The following is a 16,930-nucleotide window of genomic DNA, read 5'->3' on the forward strand; positions in this document are numbered from 1 at the left end:
ACTCTCTTTCACTTATATGTACTACAATTTGGGAGGGTACTTTCACAAACTACCGTATGAACACAAGTAACATAGACCATATGGGATAGAATTAAATTTTCAGTGTAAATGGCATTTTTTTGTTCAATATGGACATTAAGTTTTTTAAATAATGTCTGTGTAGTTAAAGAACTGTTCTCTAGCTTAAGACTTTATGAAAAGAACCAATAATTTTTCTAAGGCTGAACACATACTACAGGGTGGGCACGGAATACCATTGGCTCTACTGATGTTTCTGCTTCTGATCCTCAAGTTTACAGAGACAGTAACTAGTGTCAAGGACAGGATTTGAAAACTCCTAATTCTCCGTGTTACTCTTCCAAAACCATCACTGCCGCCTTAGATAAATGAAAGTCACTGATGAGGAAAAGCCATGGGCTGTTTCTCACTCATTTGTTTATTCAACAGTCAAAAATATTTCTTGAGGGACTGTTATATGCAAAGGTGCTATGGGTGACAGAAAGAAGCATGAATGTTTTGGAATCAAGACATGGACTCATCAAGTTAATTAAAGTAAATAGCAGAGGAAGGGAAATAAAAATGCAGCTCGTGGCAATCTCACCCAGGGTACAAGAAAGCAATGCAAGTTTCAGGACTCAAGGGGGACCTTTATAGAGGTTTTAATAGGAGAGTAGAGTTCAGTAGGATGAAGGAAGATAACATTCCAGGAGGATGGACATGACCCAAGTCACAAACACAGGAATGAGAACGTCACACATGGGGGTCAACTGGCTGAAGCAAAGAGTTCTAGATGACCCCATTGGGCTAGGAGCTCAGAAAGACACGAATGGGTTAAGTCACAGAGGATCTCAATGTCAGGCAAAGGTGCTAAAGCTTTAATCTGTAAATGGGGACAATACTCATATCTCCTAGCAAACAAGTTCTCTGATACAAGCAGAGTTGTAAGATGACTAGTTAGACAGTGAAATGCAGGGTTGGTATTCAGAGTAAGGAAAGTGAATAGGAAACATCAGTTGCAATAATCCTGTGTGATATAAACAAGTGCCTGGGTGAAATGATAGCATTAGGAATTAAAAGAGTATTTTCAAAATAAACTATAAAGCATCAAACATAAACAATCACAGGTTTTAAGTTCTATCTAAAACATGGATACATTTTGCATTCTACTATTTAATATATCCTTATTTATTTTAATAAAGTATATTTTACTATAAAGGCAATTTAACATTTTCCTGTCAAATAGCGATAGTGAAGTAGGTGGCACCGTGTTTATCCTGTGACTTCACGTGGCCTCTGAGATCTGCTGGGATGGCTGTATCTGATTTAAGAAATGCAGAAACAGCCCAGGTGTGGGACTCTTTGTGTGGCAAGATGGCCCCATGGTGAAAAGCATGGCCTCTGGCATTGCCTTACCACATCTGCACCATGGCTCCATCATTTTTAGTACCAGCCTTTCTTGGGCAAGTTGCTAAACCTTTCATTATCCTGAAATTCTCATTTGTAAGAGAGAGATGACGTTTCAGAGTTCGACTGACTAAACAATGATGTGTTTTACAATCAACGTCCCTCATATTCAGTGAAATGAGATAGAACCTACCACACAGGATGGCTATGAGTATTGAATGAACGAATATAAGTAAAGTACTTTTGAAGGATGCCTGGCACAAGGTAAACACAATATAAAATTTAACCATTATTATTATGTATACAGTTTATAAGCTTCAAGATTAAACACACACAGAACAGACTTCTGAAAGCTTCTTTATAGGAGGACCAGGGAGAAAGAAAAGCCTGGAGCAGGAGAGCATAGCATGCCAGGGAATGGCAGAGAGTAGCTGACATACTCATCCAGCCAACAGGTACGTATACCCGTGGGCTGGATATTTTTCTAGGTGCTGGGGATGACTAGGTACTGGTCAGTAAAAACAATCTTCCTTCATCAAGGATTTAAAGATGAGCAGAGACACTAGGAGTTAATTAAATAACGGGTCCAACAGTGTAAAACTGTATCTTTGACAATGGCCACAGAAGAGACACACAGGTGCCATGAGGCTAAAATGAAGGGCTTTTGGCAGAATTAGGACAATCGGGAAAGGCTGGTCTGAGGAAGTGAGCCTTAAGCTGAAATCAAAGGAACAAGTAGAGTTTCAGCAGGTGAAGCGGGATGGGAAGAGTGTTGAAAACAGAGTTAATGGTAGGTGCAAAGCTCCTGTCTGTGGGCTGGGGCCCCCGCGCACAGCGTGTGAAAGCAGGCTAGTGGAGAACGTGCAGGTTGGTTTGGGGGGACAGGAAGTCAGAGACGCAGCCAGGTTCCAGGTGGAAATGGCGGGGGAGACAATGAAGGGCCAAGACAAATCCTGCCCTCAGGATTCCCCAAAGGGCCAGCAAGGCAAGAGCCCGGCTCCGTGGCTGCGCTCCTCAAGGAAGCTCAGCCGTCGCTCAGAGCCCCTGTTCCAGCCCCAGGCCGCCGGCCCTCATGCCAACTTGACATGGGAGGGAGGGAGAGTATGTATGACCCTAGGCTGCATTCTTACAAATGGACAAAGTACATGGGCTTCTATTTCTGCCATCCATTTTACTGAGTATGACGGAAATACTTCAAACCAAATAGAAGGCACAACTCCTCAGCTACAAATTGTCTGTGTGAGTCACAGCCTCCGCTCTGGACCCCTTCCTCTGCTCAGGGCTCTGTCCTGTCTAAACCGTCTCCCCATCTCACCCCTGCACAAGGGCTCTTCCTCTCGCAGGTGGGTTAGAAATGGGATTTCCAGTCCCTCTGTGAAACTCACACATGACGGGAGGAATTTGAGGTCGAGTTATTCATCCTTAGGAAGAATTTACAATGGGAGGTCCAAAAGGAAATGGTTCCTTTGTCATTTATTATGAGGTATTTTAGAGGAAAAGAGACGAGAGGGAGGGAGAAAGAGGAAAAGAAGATGCAGGAAATTTGTAATTACATATATATACATAATAAGCTCCATTTATATACAAATAATCCTATATATAACATCCATCATATACGTAAAACATCATTTCTATATGCATAGATACTAAAATCTCCATTAGTTCATATATACATATATATATATATATATACACACACACACCCCCATCTGTGTATGTATGATCTCCATTGATTACTAAAGGGAAGATATCAAATAGCTCATAGATACCTGGTTAGTACCTGGTTAGGGCGTCTATCCTGGATGGGCTTTCACTGGAGTAGACAGGAAGAGGATCAGATGAGACAGATGCTTTCCCCACAGGGACTCTGAGGAAGGGCTGTACAATGGTTAGAAGTGAGAACTCTGAGTGTGACAACCCAAGTTTGAATTATTTAATATCTCTGTACCTATGTTACCTCATCTGTAAATTGGGTACTTATTGCTTAGATTTGTAAAAGAATTAAACAAATAATATATATAAAAGCACTTAAAACAATGCTTTATATATAGAAAGCTCTATACATCCATTAACGTTTCCCATTATTTTTTTAATTAAGTTTTATTGGAGTATGGCTGCTTTACAATGTTGTGTTAGTCTCCACTGCACAGCAAAATGAATCAGCTGTACACATACAGATATCCCCTCCCTTTTGGACTTCCCTCCCATTTACGTTACCATAGCACTAGGTGAATTCCCTGTGCTATACAGCATGTGCCCATCAGTTGTCCATTTCATACATAATATCAATACTGTATATGTGTCAATCCCAGTCTCCCAGTTCCTCCTACCCCACCCCTTTCCCCCTTGGTGTCCATACATTTGTTCTCTACGTCTCTGTCTCTATTTCTGCTTTGCAACTAAGATCATCTATACCATTTTTCTAGATTCCACATATATGCATTATTATGACATTTGCTTTTCTCTTTCTGACTTACTTCACTCTGTATGACAGTCTCTAGGTCCATCCACCTCTCTACAAATGACCCTATTTCATTCCTTTTTACGTCTGAATAATATTCCATTGTATATATATACCACATATTCTTTACCCGTTCCTCTGTCGATGAACATTTAGGTTGCTTCCATGTCCTGGCTATTGTAAACAGTGCTGCTATGAACACTGGGGTGTGTGTGTTTTTTTGAATTATGGTTTTCTCAGGGTATATGCCCAGTACTGGGATTGCTGGGTCATGTGGTAGTTCTATTTGTAGTTTTTTAAGGAACCTCCATACTGTTTTCAACAGTGGCGGTATCAATTTACATTCCTACCAACAGTGCAAGAGGATTCCCTTTTCTCCACACCCTCTCCAGCATTTATTGTTTGTAGATTTTTTTTTTTTTTTTTTTTTTTTTTTTTTTTTGCGGTACGCAGGCCTCTCACTGTTGTGGCCTCTCCCATTGCGGAGCACAGGCTCCGGACATGCAGGCTTAGCGGCCATGGCTCACAGGCCTAGCCACTCCACGGCATGTGGGATCTTCCCGGACTGGGGCACGAACCCATGTCCCCTGCATCAGCAGGCAGACTCTCAACCACTGTGCCACCAGGGAAGCCCTGTTTGTAGATTTTTTGATGATGGCCATTCTGACCGGTGTGAGGTGATACCTCATTGTAGTTTTGATTTACATTTCTCTAATAGTAATGTTGAGCATCTTTTCATGTGTTTGTTGGCCATCTGTATGTCTTCTCTGGAGAAATGTTTATTTAGGTCTTCCACCCATTTGTTGATTGGGTAGTTTGTTTTTTTGATATTGAGCTGTATGACCTGCTTATATATTTTGAAGATTAATGCTTTGTCAGTTGCTTCATTTGCAAATGTTTTCTCCCATTCTGAGGGTTGTCTTTTCATCTTGTTTATGATCCCCTTTGCTGTGCAAAAGCTTTTAAGTTTCATTAGGTCCCATTTGTTTATTTTTGTTTTAATTTTCATTACTCTAGGAAGTGGATCAAAAAAGATGTTGCTGTGGTTTATGTCAAAGAGGGTTCTGCCTATGCTTTCCTCTAAGAGTTTTATAGTGTCTGGCCTTACATTTAGGTCTTTAATCCATTTTGAGTTTATTTTTGTGTATGGTGTTAGGGAGTGTTCTCATTTCTTTCTTTTACATGTAGCTGTCCAGTTTCCCAGCACCACTTATTGAAGAGGCTGTCTTTTCTCCATTGTATATTCTTGTCTCCTTTGTCATAACTTTTCCCATTATTGTGGCTCAACCACAGGTACCATTCAGTGTTCACTGAATGTTAACTGAACAAATGAGTAAATGGATTAAATTAAATTCCAGCTGCACTGATGTAGCTGCAGGGTCTGTATACAAATGACACTTTTAAATAACGGGTGCCGTTGAGAATGAAATAGCCAATTCTAGAGACATGTTTTTCCCCATCACATCAACACATAAGGAGAAAACACAATTCATGTACCATTAGATCTTTTAACACGAGATCTCATAATTTTTCTCAGATGTGCCGAGATCTGGCAAAAAGGGTGGGAAGCGGTAGAGCCGTGGAAGCATCTCTATTTACTAGAACACGTTTAAGTTGTAAATCACATTATAGCAAGAAAATAATTTCAGTGGGTTTTACTAGCCAGGAACATGGTGATTGCAGAGGCCTCTGTGAAAGTCCATGCCCCTGAAACACTGATTTCACATTCCATGTTCCCAACCCAAATCCATTTTTCCTGGTCAGAATGAGCCTGTTAGAGACTTAGCAAAAACCACTGACTGTGAAGAAAATAGTAATCTCTCTTCCACCATTCAATAAAATCATCGTTTTATTCCATTGACTGAAAATTATATGTGGCTATATTCTTGATCACCAATATTCAAGTCATATGCTTTCCTCACTAGGTTCTTAAAAGGGTCATTGAAAGACTATATGTGGAAGTGCTTTGGGAAAAGTGTAGTCTTCACTTCCTATAAGTCTGATGAGAGAGTCGTGCAAATCTGCATAAAAGAGCATCACGGTCTAAATGTCCTTTTTAGCCACACAGCCCTGTTTTCAAATAATATCTTGTGTGACCTCAGTGTGAATGAGAGATGCAACGTAAAGCTGCTTGAGTTCAAAACAGAAAGTCTTCACACCTTGGGTCTTCCAACCCATGTTTCCTCAGAGGCAAGAGGATTCTGAGAAGAAACCCCAGATGTAGGCTAGGATCTGTAACCTGACAGCGATCTGCCTTCATTTATATTTCACTTTGCTTGAGTTATAAGCAATTTGAATTTGAATTCCTTTAAGTTCAAACAAACCTCAGTCCTATCAACTCACTACTTACAATTGTCTTGTCCAAGGATGATGCTAATATTTATCAATATATTTGAATTTGGGCCCTTTTGTAGACCTTTTATGACTCTTAATGCTTTTAACTGGAATTCCCTTTAGATTGGCTGCTTCCTATTTTTTCCTTCCAGAAAGGACTCAAAAGAAGGAAGAAGGTAAGACTGGATGGAAATCCAGATCTACTTGGACAGAAATGGTGCAGAAGCAGAGGAAAATCCAGGGGGTACACCTGCTCACTAAGACTGTTCAAGGACTAGTCTGTCTTCAGCACCTTGGTTGAGACAAAACTAAAGATAACCATAGGGCAACCTGTGATCCAGCTAGGTTCCAGAAAAGATTCTATCCCTTACCAGTAACAAAACTTACCTCTAAATTTTATTATCTTATTGTTCCTTTACCAACCATCATCTCCTGAGGAATTCAGAACATTAGATGCTAGAACAACATGGAAATCTTTGTACTGACTTTCCTCATTGCTTTTATCCTAAAGCTTTGGGGGGAATAGGTGGGTGGGTAATGTTTGTTGAGTACCTACCATATGGTAGACAGAATGACAGACCTTTACATATTTTATTTGATCTTCATACTAATATTGTTATCTCCAATTTACTGAGGTTCCTGGACTAACTTGACTAAGACACACATCTAATATGCATCAAGACAAGGATTTAAATTCCCTTCTCTTTGGCTCCAAAGGTCATGATTTTCTTGCCACCGAAGTATGTGTAATCTTCCTGGTCCCTTAGCACAAACACTCCCCAAACTAATTTCAGATCTCCTCTTGCCATCTCTCAATACCCATTTTCCCAATCAACTCTTTTATTTCTTTTCGTATCAGTCACTTCTTTACTTTCTACTTGTATGGGTATTTTCCTTCATTTTGACAATTAGCATCTAAATGCCTCTTGATATTTAGGGTTTTCACACTTTCAGCGTCTGATTTGACATGGGAAAAGCTGTCTCTCTTTAAAGAGCGAGTTGCCAGGCACTTGCTTATGAGACTTTCCTGCAGTTAGGCCCTGGCATTGTCTTTGGCTACAGCACTCGACACATGCATTCTGGTCTTTGCCTCAGGAGCTAAATGCAGCAAAAACCAAGGGCTTAGGTGGTTGCTTCCTGGCAGAGGTAGTGAAGGGAGAAGAATTTTCCACATCAACCCAGGTTTGAGATGTGGTTCTGGCCATTTCTCCCAGTATTCCAGCTCTCCCATTGATTTTAGCTGCTTACTTACAATAAACTTACAAAAAATTTAGCTGCTATACTTACAATAAACTTGTCAATATTTTTAGGCTTAATCCATCCTAAGTCAGTTTCTGTTTCTTAAAATGTTTAACTTGGGAGAGAGAGGAGATGAAGATGGCAGAAGAGGAAAAGGTGGAACTCACCTCCCCATAGGAACATATCAAAAATACATCTGCATATGGAACAAACCCCACTGGAAACTGGCAGAAAAACTCTGTACACCAAGGTTATAAGAAGGGTCCACACACAATCAGTAGGAACAGAAGAGAAGCAATCATGTCAGGACCTGTGCCCCTGTGAGGGGACACAGAGGAAAAGGGAGATTACACAGGTGGAGATCCTCCCTAGGGAATGGGCGGTTCCAGCCACATATTGGGCACCCCAGTCCTGGGGTCCAACACAGGGAAGGCTAGTCCCCTTGGCTGCCTGGAGGGTCAGTGGGGCTAACAGGAGGGCTGTGGGAATCCTGGACTCCACTCACGAGGAGCACACATGAGTTGGTTTGCTCCCAAGACAGGGCAAAGAGGACAGATTGAAACTGCTGAGGAGGCTGACTGGTTTCCCATGACATCCCCAGCGTGAGCCCTAACCCGAGCCAAGGGAATGCTCCAGCCTGTTTACTTCACATCACAGCTCTACGACTAAGGAAAAGCGCTCGACCACGTGACACAGAGGCAGCTCAAATCTGAAGCAGCATCTGAGCAGGGCTGGGGCAGCCACTACCGGTGCTTGCACAAGCAGTGCATCAGAAGTAGCCCAAACTCTGTCTGTGGCCAAACCGCCACAGCCTGTGCCTCGATACGTACAAAGAGCCCACATGGGCCCTGCCTGCACTGCAGTGCAGCTCCAAACCAGGGCAGGGGTAGCAGAGGCAAAGACGAGAGGTCAACTGTGAGGGACAAAGGAGACTCAGACCCAAAGTAGCACCTGAGTGGAGCAGGTCATAGGCAGCTGACCCAGGCACTGGCACTTGCATAGGCAGTGCATCACATGCAGCTCAGACTTCTGTATGTGGTCGGAGCACCACAGCCCATGCCCCAACACATACCAAGTGCTTCCATGGGCCCCACTTGCCCCAGCACTTCTCTCCTATGGGGCAAGTTTGCTGGTGCTAGGAGGGGGGAGATCACACACTTAAAGAGAACAGAGAAAGTTTAGACCTGTTATTCAGGGCTTCTGCTCCAGCAACGAGGGATGGGCCCCTGCCCCCGATAGGGTGATGATGGCCACTGAGCAGAGGAGGGGAAGCCCCAGCTGGCATCTAGTTCAAGCCCTGGCTCCCCCTTCTCCAACCTCACCTCCCACCAAGATGATAGCTGCCAGCAAAACAGCAAAGACATGGCTTACGTTCACATCAAATCCAACTCTCCCACCAAAGCCACACGACACACACAGACTGTACAGGGAGGCTCCCACATAAGGGCACACCTTCAAGATCTCAAACAGGGAACTGTTTCACCAAATTTTCTAGAGACAAAAAAGTTCAACAAAATGAGAAGAAAGAGAAATTGGTCTCATTTGAAAAAGCGAGAGAAGAACCCCTGAAAAAACAAATAATGAGAAATAATGTATCAGATAAAGAATTCAAAGCATTAGTAAAAAGAATGCTAACTGAATTAGCAAAAAGAATAGAGGAACACAGTGGAATTTTAATCAGTCAGAATTGAAGAATACAATAACTGAAATAAAAAATACACGAGAAAGGATTAATACCAGAGAAGGTGATACAGATTAATGCATAAGTGATCCAGAAGACAGAATAATGGAAATCATCCAATCAGAACAGCAAAAGGAATTTTTTTTAATGAGATCAATTTAAGAGATCTCTGAAACAACAACAAGTATACCAACATTTACATTATAGGGGTCCCAGAAGGTGAAGAGAGAGAGAAGGGGATTGAAAATATATTTGATGAAAATATGGCTGAAAATTTCACAAAACTTCAGAAGAAAACAGCTATGCAATCCAGGAAGCACAGAGGATCCCAAACAAGATGAGTCCAAACAGATCCACACAAAGGCATATCGTACTTAAAATAACAAAAGTTAAAGATACAGAGAATTTAAAGGCAGCAAGAGAAAAACAAAGAGTCATATATAAAGGAACCACCATAAGGCTATAAGCTGATTTTTCTGCAGAAACTTTGCAGGCTGGAAGGGACAGGCATCATTATTGAAAGTGCCAAAAGGGAAAAACCTGCTTTTCCTGTGGGACACGGTGGTGGCGGTTGGGTCGGAAGAGTGAGCGACTCTTCGGCTAGTTTTTCCTGCTTGTTTTCTCCTCCCTTTTTTTTGTCGGTAGAGCGTAGTTATGGGTCACAAGAAGAAGCAGGAGCTGAAGCCATGGTGCTGGTATTGTAATAGAGATTTTGATGATGACAAGATCCTTATACAGCACCAAAAAGCAAAGCATTTTAAATGTCACATATGTCATAAGAAACTGTATACAGGACCTGGCTTAGCTATTCATTGCATGCAGGTGCATAAAGAGACAACAGATGCAGTACCAAATGCAATACCTGGGAGAACAGACATAGAGTTGGAAATATATGGTATGGAAAGTATTCCAAAAAAAGACACGGATGAAAGAAGACGACTTCTTGAACAGAAAACACAAGCAGAGAGTCAAAAACAGAAGCAACCAGAGGATTATGATGAATATGATGATGATGACTCTGCAGCTTCAACTTCATTTCAACCACAGCCTGTTCAACCTCAACAAGGTTATATCCCCCCGATGGCACAACCAGGACTACCACCAGTTCCAGGAGCACCGGGAATGCCACCTGGAATGATCCAATGGGTGGAATGATGCCACCTGGACCGGGAATACCACCTCTGATGCCTGGTATGCCACCAGGTACGCCCCCTCCTGTTCCATGTCCTGGAATTCCTCCAATGACTCAAGCACAGGCTGTTTCAGCGCCAGATATTCTTTACAGACCACCTACACCAACAGCAACAGTTCCAGCTCCACAGCCTCCAGTTACTAAGCCTCTTTTCCCCAGTGTGAGACAGGCTCAGGCAGCTGTCCAAGGGCCTGTTGGTACAGATTTCAAGCCCTTAAATAGTACCCCTGCAACAACTACAGAACCCCCAAAGCCTACATTCCCTGCATATACACAGTCTACAGCTTCAACCACTAGTACAACAAATAGCACTGCAGCTAAACCAGCAGCTTCAATAACAAGTAAGCCTGCTACACTTATGACGACCAGTGCAACCAGTAAGTTGATCCATCCAGATGAGGATATATTGCTGGAAGAGAGAAGAGCACAGTTACCTAAATATCAATGTAATCTTCCTTGACCAGGAGAGGCTCCCATTGGTAATCCACCCATTGGACCAATTGGAGGTATGAGGCCACCACAGACAGGCATCCCACAGCAACAAGGAATGAGACCCCCAATGCCACCTCATGGTCAGTATGGTGGTCATCATCAAGGCATGCCAGGTTATCTTCCTGGTGCTATGCTGCCGTATGGGCAGGGACTGCCAATGGTGCCCCCTTACCAAGGTGGGTCTCCTCAACCTCCAATAGGAATGAGACCTCCTGTAATGTTGCCAAGTGGCTGTTACTGATCTTACTTCATCCAGTCTAATAGGTTTGGAGATTAAACCTTTTCTCAACTTGTGCTGTTTATATAGCCAAGCTTCTGTCAATAAGGCTTCATTGTGACTTTAACAAACATTATCTTCCCACATACCAGGAACTATTGGACATATATTTTACATGTGAAAAGTTATTTGGAATAATAAAGCAGGAACTTTTCCTGAAGTTGCAATTAAAAAAAAATAAAAATAAAAGGGAAAAACCTGCAACCTAGGATACTCTACCCAGCAAAATTATCATTTAGAACTAAAGGAGACATAAACTTCTCAGACAAGCAAAAACTAAAAGAGTTAATCAATGTTAAACCTACTTTAGAGAAAAGTTAAAGGGTCTTCTCTAAGTGGAAAATAAAAGGCATTAACAAGAAGAAAGAATCCACAGGAACAGAAAAATCCCGCTAGTAAAGAAAAACATACAGTAAAGGCTGAGGATTAACCACTTAAATAAGCTAGTACAAAGAACAAAAGAAAAAAATTGTAAAAGCAACTATAACTAAAATACATAGTAAAGGGATAAATTTGAAGATGTATAATATGACATCAAAAGCACAAAATGTGGGGAAGGGAAATAAATGTAGATCTTATACTGCTTAAAAGAGACTCACTTCAGAACTAAAGACACACACAGACTAAAAGTAAGAGAATGGAAAAAGGTATTTCACGCAAATAGAAATGACAAGAAGTTAGGGATAGCGATATTCATCTCAGATAAAATAGACTAAAACAAAGTCTATAACAAAAGACAAAGAAGGGCATTATATGATGATAAAAGGATCAATACAAGAAGAGGATATTATACTCAATAACATATATGTACCCAATAGTGGAAGACTTATATATATAAAGCAAATACCAAAAGACAAAAAGGGAGAAGTTAACAGTTACATAATAATAGTGGGGGAATTCAACACCCCCACTGACATCAGTGGAAAGATTATCCAGACAGAAAATCAAAAAGGCAACTAAAGTTTTAGATGACACAATAGAGTGGACTGAATAGGTATTTGAGGACATTCCATCTAAAAACAGCAGAATACACATTCTTTTCAAGTGCAGATGGAACGTTCTCTAGGATAGATCACATGCTAGGCCTATCTATCATCTAAAGGAATTAGAAAAAGAAGAACAAACAAAGCCCAAACCCAGCAGAAGGGAGAAAAAATGAAGATTGGAAAGTAAATAAATACAGAAATATTTTAAAAAATCAATGAAATCAAACCTTTGTTTTTGAAAAGACAAACAAAATAAACCTTTAGCCAGCCTAAAGAAGAAAAGAGAGAAAAGCCAAACAAAATAAGAAATAAAAGAGGAAAAATAACAACTGATGCCACAGAGATACCAAAAAAACCATAAGGGATTACTACAAATAGTTATATGCCAACAAACTGGACAACCTAGAAGAAATGGACAAATTTCTAGAAGTTGTACCACCTGCCAAGACTGAATCAGGAAGAAAGAGACAGTCTGAACAGACTGATAACTAGACATGAAATTGAATTAATAATTTAAAAGACTCGCAGAAAAAAAATAGTCCAGAGGAATTCTACCAACTTTATAAAGAAGAGCTAATAACTTTTAGTCTCAAACTATTCCAAAAAATTGAAGAGGGTGGGACACTCCCAAATTCAGTTTATGAACTGAATACAAGATTACAAGACCGGACGAAGACACTACACAAAAGGAAATTACAGGCCAATATCTCTGATGAATACAGATGTAAAAATCCTCAACAAAATATTAGCAAACCAAATCCAGTGCTATATAAAAGGATCACATACCATATTCAAGTGGGATTTATTCTAAAGATGGTTCAACACTCACAAATCAATCAATGTGATACACCACATTAACAAATCTAAGGGAAAACTCATGACAGCATCCCAACAAATACAAGAAGAAAAAAAATGCATTTGTCAGAATTCAACATCCATTCATGATTAAAACTCTCATCAAAAAGACGCAGATGTAGAGAATGGACTTGAGGACCCAGGGAGGGGGAAGGGTCAACTGGGATGAAGTGAGAGAGTGGCATTGATACATATACACTACCCAATGTAAAATAGCTAGCTAGTGGGAAGCAGCCGCATAGCACAGGGAGATCAGCTCAGTGCTTTGTGACCACCTAGAGGGGTGGGCTAGGGAGGATGGGAGGGAGACACAAAGGGGAGGGGATATGGGGATATATGTATATGTATAGCTGATTCACTTTGTTATACAGCAGAAACTAACACAACATTGTAAAGCAATTATACTCCAATAAAGATGTTTAAAAAAAATAAACTCTCATGAAGATGGGTAAAGAGGGAACATATCTCAGTATAATAAAAGCCATTTATGACAAACTCATAGCTGATATCATACTCAACAGTGAAAAGCTGAAAGCCTTTCTTCTAAAATCAGGAACAAAACAAAGATGCATATTCTCTCCACTTCCACTTAACATAGTGTATTTCCTTGCCACAGAAATCAGAGAAGAAAAAGAAATAAATACTATCCAAATTGGAAGGGAAGAAAACTGTCAATATTTGCAGATGACATGATATTCTATATCAAAAACCCTAAAGTATCTACCAGAACACTATTAGAATAAATGCATTCAGTAAAGTTGAGGATACAAGATTAATATATAGAAATCTGTTGGTTTCTATAACTAAAAATGAACTATCAGAAGGAGAATGGAAGAAAACAATCCCATATAAAATTACATCAAAAAGAATAGAATATCCGGGAATAAACTTAACCAAAGAGGTGAAAGACATACTCTGAAAACTATGAAGTATCGATGAAGGAGTTTGAAAATTATACAAAGAAATGGAAAGATACACTGTGCTCTTAGATTGGAAGAATTAATGTTGTTAAAAATATCCATACTACCAAAGCTATCTACAGATGTAATGCAATCCCTATCAAAATATCCAGAACATTTTTTCACAGAACTATAAAAAAAAATCTTAAAATTGATATGGAATGACAAAAGACCCTGAATGTCAAAGCAATCTTGAGAAAAAAGAACAAAGCTGGAGGTATAATCCTTCCTGACTTCTGAATATATTTGAAAGTTACAGTAACCAAACCAGTATGGTACTGGCACAAAAAGAGACACATAGATCAATGGAACAGAATAGAGAGACCAGAAATAAACCCACACAACTACAGTCAATTAATCTATGACAAAGGAGGCAAGAATATACAATGGAGAAAAGAGAGCCTCTTCAGCAAGTGGTGCTGAGAAAGCCGGACAGCCACATGTAAATCAATGAGTTTAAAACATTTCCTCATACCATATACAAAATAAACTCAAAATGGATTAAAGGCCTAAATGTAAGACCCGAAACCATAAAACTTCTAGACGAGAACATAGTCAGAACACTCTGACATAAATTATGGCTATATTTCTCTGTGGCGTACAATATATCCTTGTTGCTTATATGTTTTATACAGTGTTTGTATCTCTTAATCCCACACCCCTATCTTGCCCCTTTCTCTCTTCCCACTGGTAACCACTAGTTTGTTCTCTATATCTGTGAGTCTGTTTCTGTTTTGTTATATACATGTTTGTTTTACTTTTTAGATTCCACATGTAAGTGATAACAGAGTATGTCTTTTTCTGGCAGACATAATAATTTTATATGGATTATAACCTATGGAAAGACTGAATCACTATGTTGTACACTGAAACAAATATAATATTGTAAATCAACTATACTTCCTTAAAAAAAAGAAAAAATGAAAGATAAAAAACCTTTTAACTTAGACAGGGAGAGTATTTTTATAGTCACAGCAGTCACTCAATGGTAGTTATCCATCACAAAACTCCAAGTAAACATACATCATATTTGCAGAAGTGCATACATCCAAAGACAAACACAGCATGCTGGAAGTCACCAGCTGATAAATAAGCACCTTAACTTCACTGCCTATACTCACAGAATGTTAGATGCCTACATCATAGTGCTATTTTAAAGTTACATCAGCTCAATACACAAAAGATTATTGTGGTCCATTTTTTTTTTCTGTGTGAATACTGCTAACCTTTAAGTCCTTACCAGTCCCATTTCCCTTACTAACAATCTCAACCACCTAATTTTCATAACCTAGAGAGTCATATGCCATGAAAAACTCTCTACTTTGGCCTCCTTCCCATACTTTCTCTTCCCCTGCCTTTATGTGTGACCCTTTATATCATAACTTAGTGATTCCTCTTAAAAACCTTACTCCAAGCTCACCTCCACTAGAACTCCATTTCTGATTTATTTTCCTAAACTTGAGATATTTTCCTAGACTTGGGATAAGTGATAAGTTATAAAGCAATGAACATTTATTGTTTCTTTCTGTACAAGTATTATACATCCCCATCTTACTGAACTTGTAAGTTCTCATTTGACTTACTTTGGTAATAGAATGAGAGCCCCAATGACATGTGCTGTTTCCAGGTAGAAATTTTAAGAAAAAGCCTGCAGTGTTTCACCATGTTTCTTGGGGTTTTATTTTTTTGGCTGTGCCATGCGGCTTGTGGGATCTTAGTTCCCTGACCAGGAATTGAACCTGTGCCCTCGGCAGTGAAAGTGTGGAGTCCTAACCACTGGAACTCCAGGAAATTCCCCACCATGTTTCTTTTAACACAAGCCCAGCCATATTCCAGATAAGGGCTTCCTACTCAAATTGGATACTAGAATGAAGACAACATGTAGAAGTATATATATATACATACATAAGTTGACCTGTGAACACCACCAGGGTTAGGGCAACCCACCCTCTGCACAGTCAAAAATCTGTGTATAACTCTATAGTTGACCCTCCATATCCATGGTTCCACATCTGCAGATTCAACTAACCAGGGATCATATAATACACATTTATTGAAAAAAAATTTGCACAAAAGTGGACCTATGCAGTCCAAACCTCTGTTGTTCAAGGGTCAACAGGATAAATACCCTGAACAAGAAATGATCCTCTGCTGTTATAGGTCTGATATTTTAGCTTCATTCATTACCTAACTAGTCCCTACAGTTTCAAGTGATGAATGCCAAAGTGCTTCAATGCTCAAGAAAGACAAAAGTGTAGTCAAACAAATAAAACCACAGAAAAAAGGATTTCTTATTGACATAAAAACAAAGATGTAAAATTGTAAGGCAAAATGCAAAAAGCAAGGTATGAAAAGAGAGGGAAAGTAAATATTACAGAGAAATGCTGAAAAGGGAAAAAAATGTCACCCAGAAAATACTCATTAGTTAATATGAGATCCATGCTAATGACAATTAAATTTACTTTCATATTGTTTTAAAATTAAAAGTGAATTGTAAATAAATCTAATTGTTAGAACAGAAGAGATGGCAGTTGTTTTCTTCATTACTGTTCAAGCAAGCTGGGTTCTCAAAAAATATTTAGAGATGAATTATTTCTCTGGCATGATCAGGCTCTGCCTTGACAAGTATTGAGGTTTTAAAAAAAGTGTTTCTCAGAAAGCTATTTGTGACTTTATTATGTATTTTTCCTTTTTTGTGGGAGCTTTTTGTGTGTTTGGTTGGTTTTTTGGAGGGGCAAACTATGGAATGGACAAGAAATACAACTGTTCCTATAGTAATTAAGTAAGCAGAGAGAAGGAGTAAAAGTCTTAAATCTCAGATCGCTAAAGAAGTATGTATCAACTTCCACCAAAAGCAGAATGTAGAAGAAAATGTATGAGCGAGTGAAGGTGAGGATCCAACAGGAATTTCTAAAGGAAGGAAAAAGTAAAAGAGTCTGTTTTCACTTTATTTTAAGAATAAGGCCCTATTCAACTAGCTATTCCTTCTACTTTGTTTAAATAAGAAAAATGGCAGTCCAAACACAAGAAGTCATGATCTCTTTCAGTAT

General features: G+C 39.6%; 1 pseudogene; it reads left to right on the top strand.

Moving 5' to 3' along the window:
- Positions 1–9,770: 9,770 nt before the first annotated feature.
- Positions 9,771–11,044, top strand: LOC115856277 (BUB3-interacting and GLEBS motif-containing protein ZNF207 pseudogene; annotated as a pseudogene).
- Positions 11,045–16,930: the final 5,886 nt, after the last annotated feature.

This window comes from Globicephala melas, chromosome 16 (genome assembly GCF_963455315.2).
Source record: "Globicephala melas chromosome 16, mGloMel1.2, whole genome shotgun sequence".
Classification (NCBI taxonomy): Eukaryota; Metazoa; Chordata; class Mammalia; order Artiodactyla; family Delphinidae; genus Globicephala; species Globicephala melas.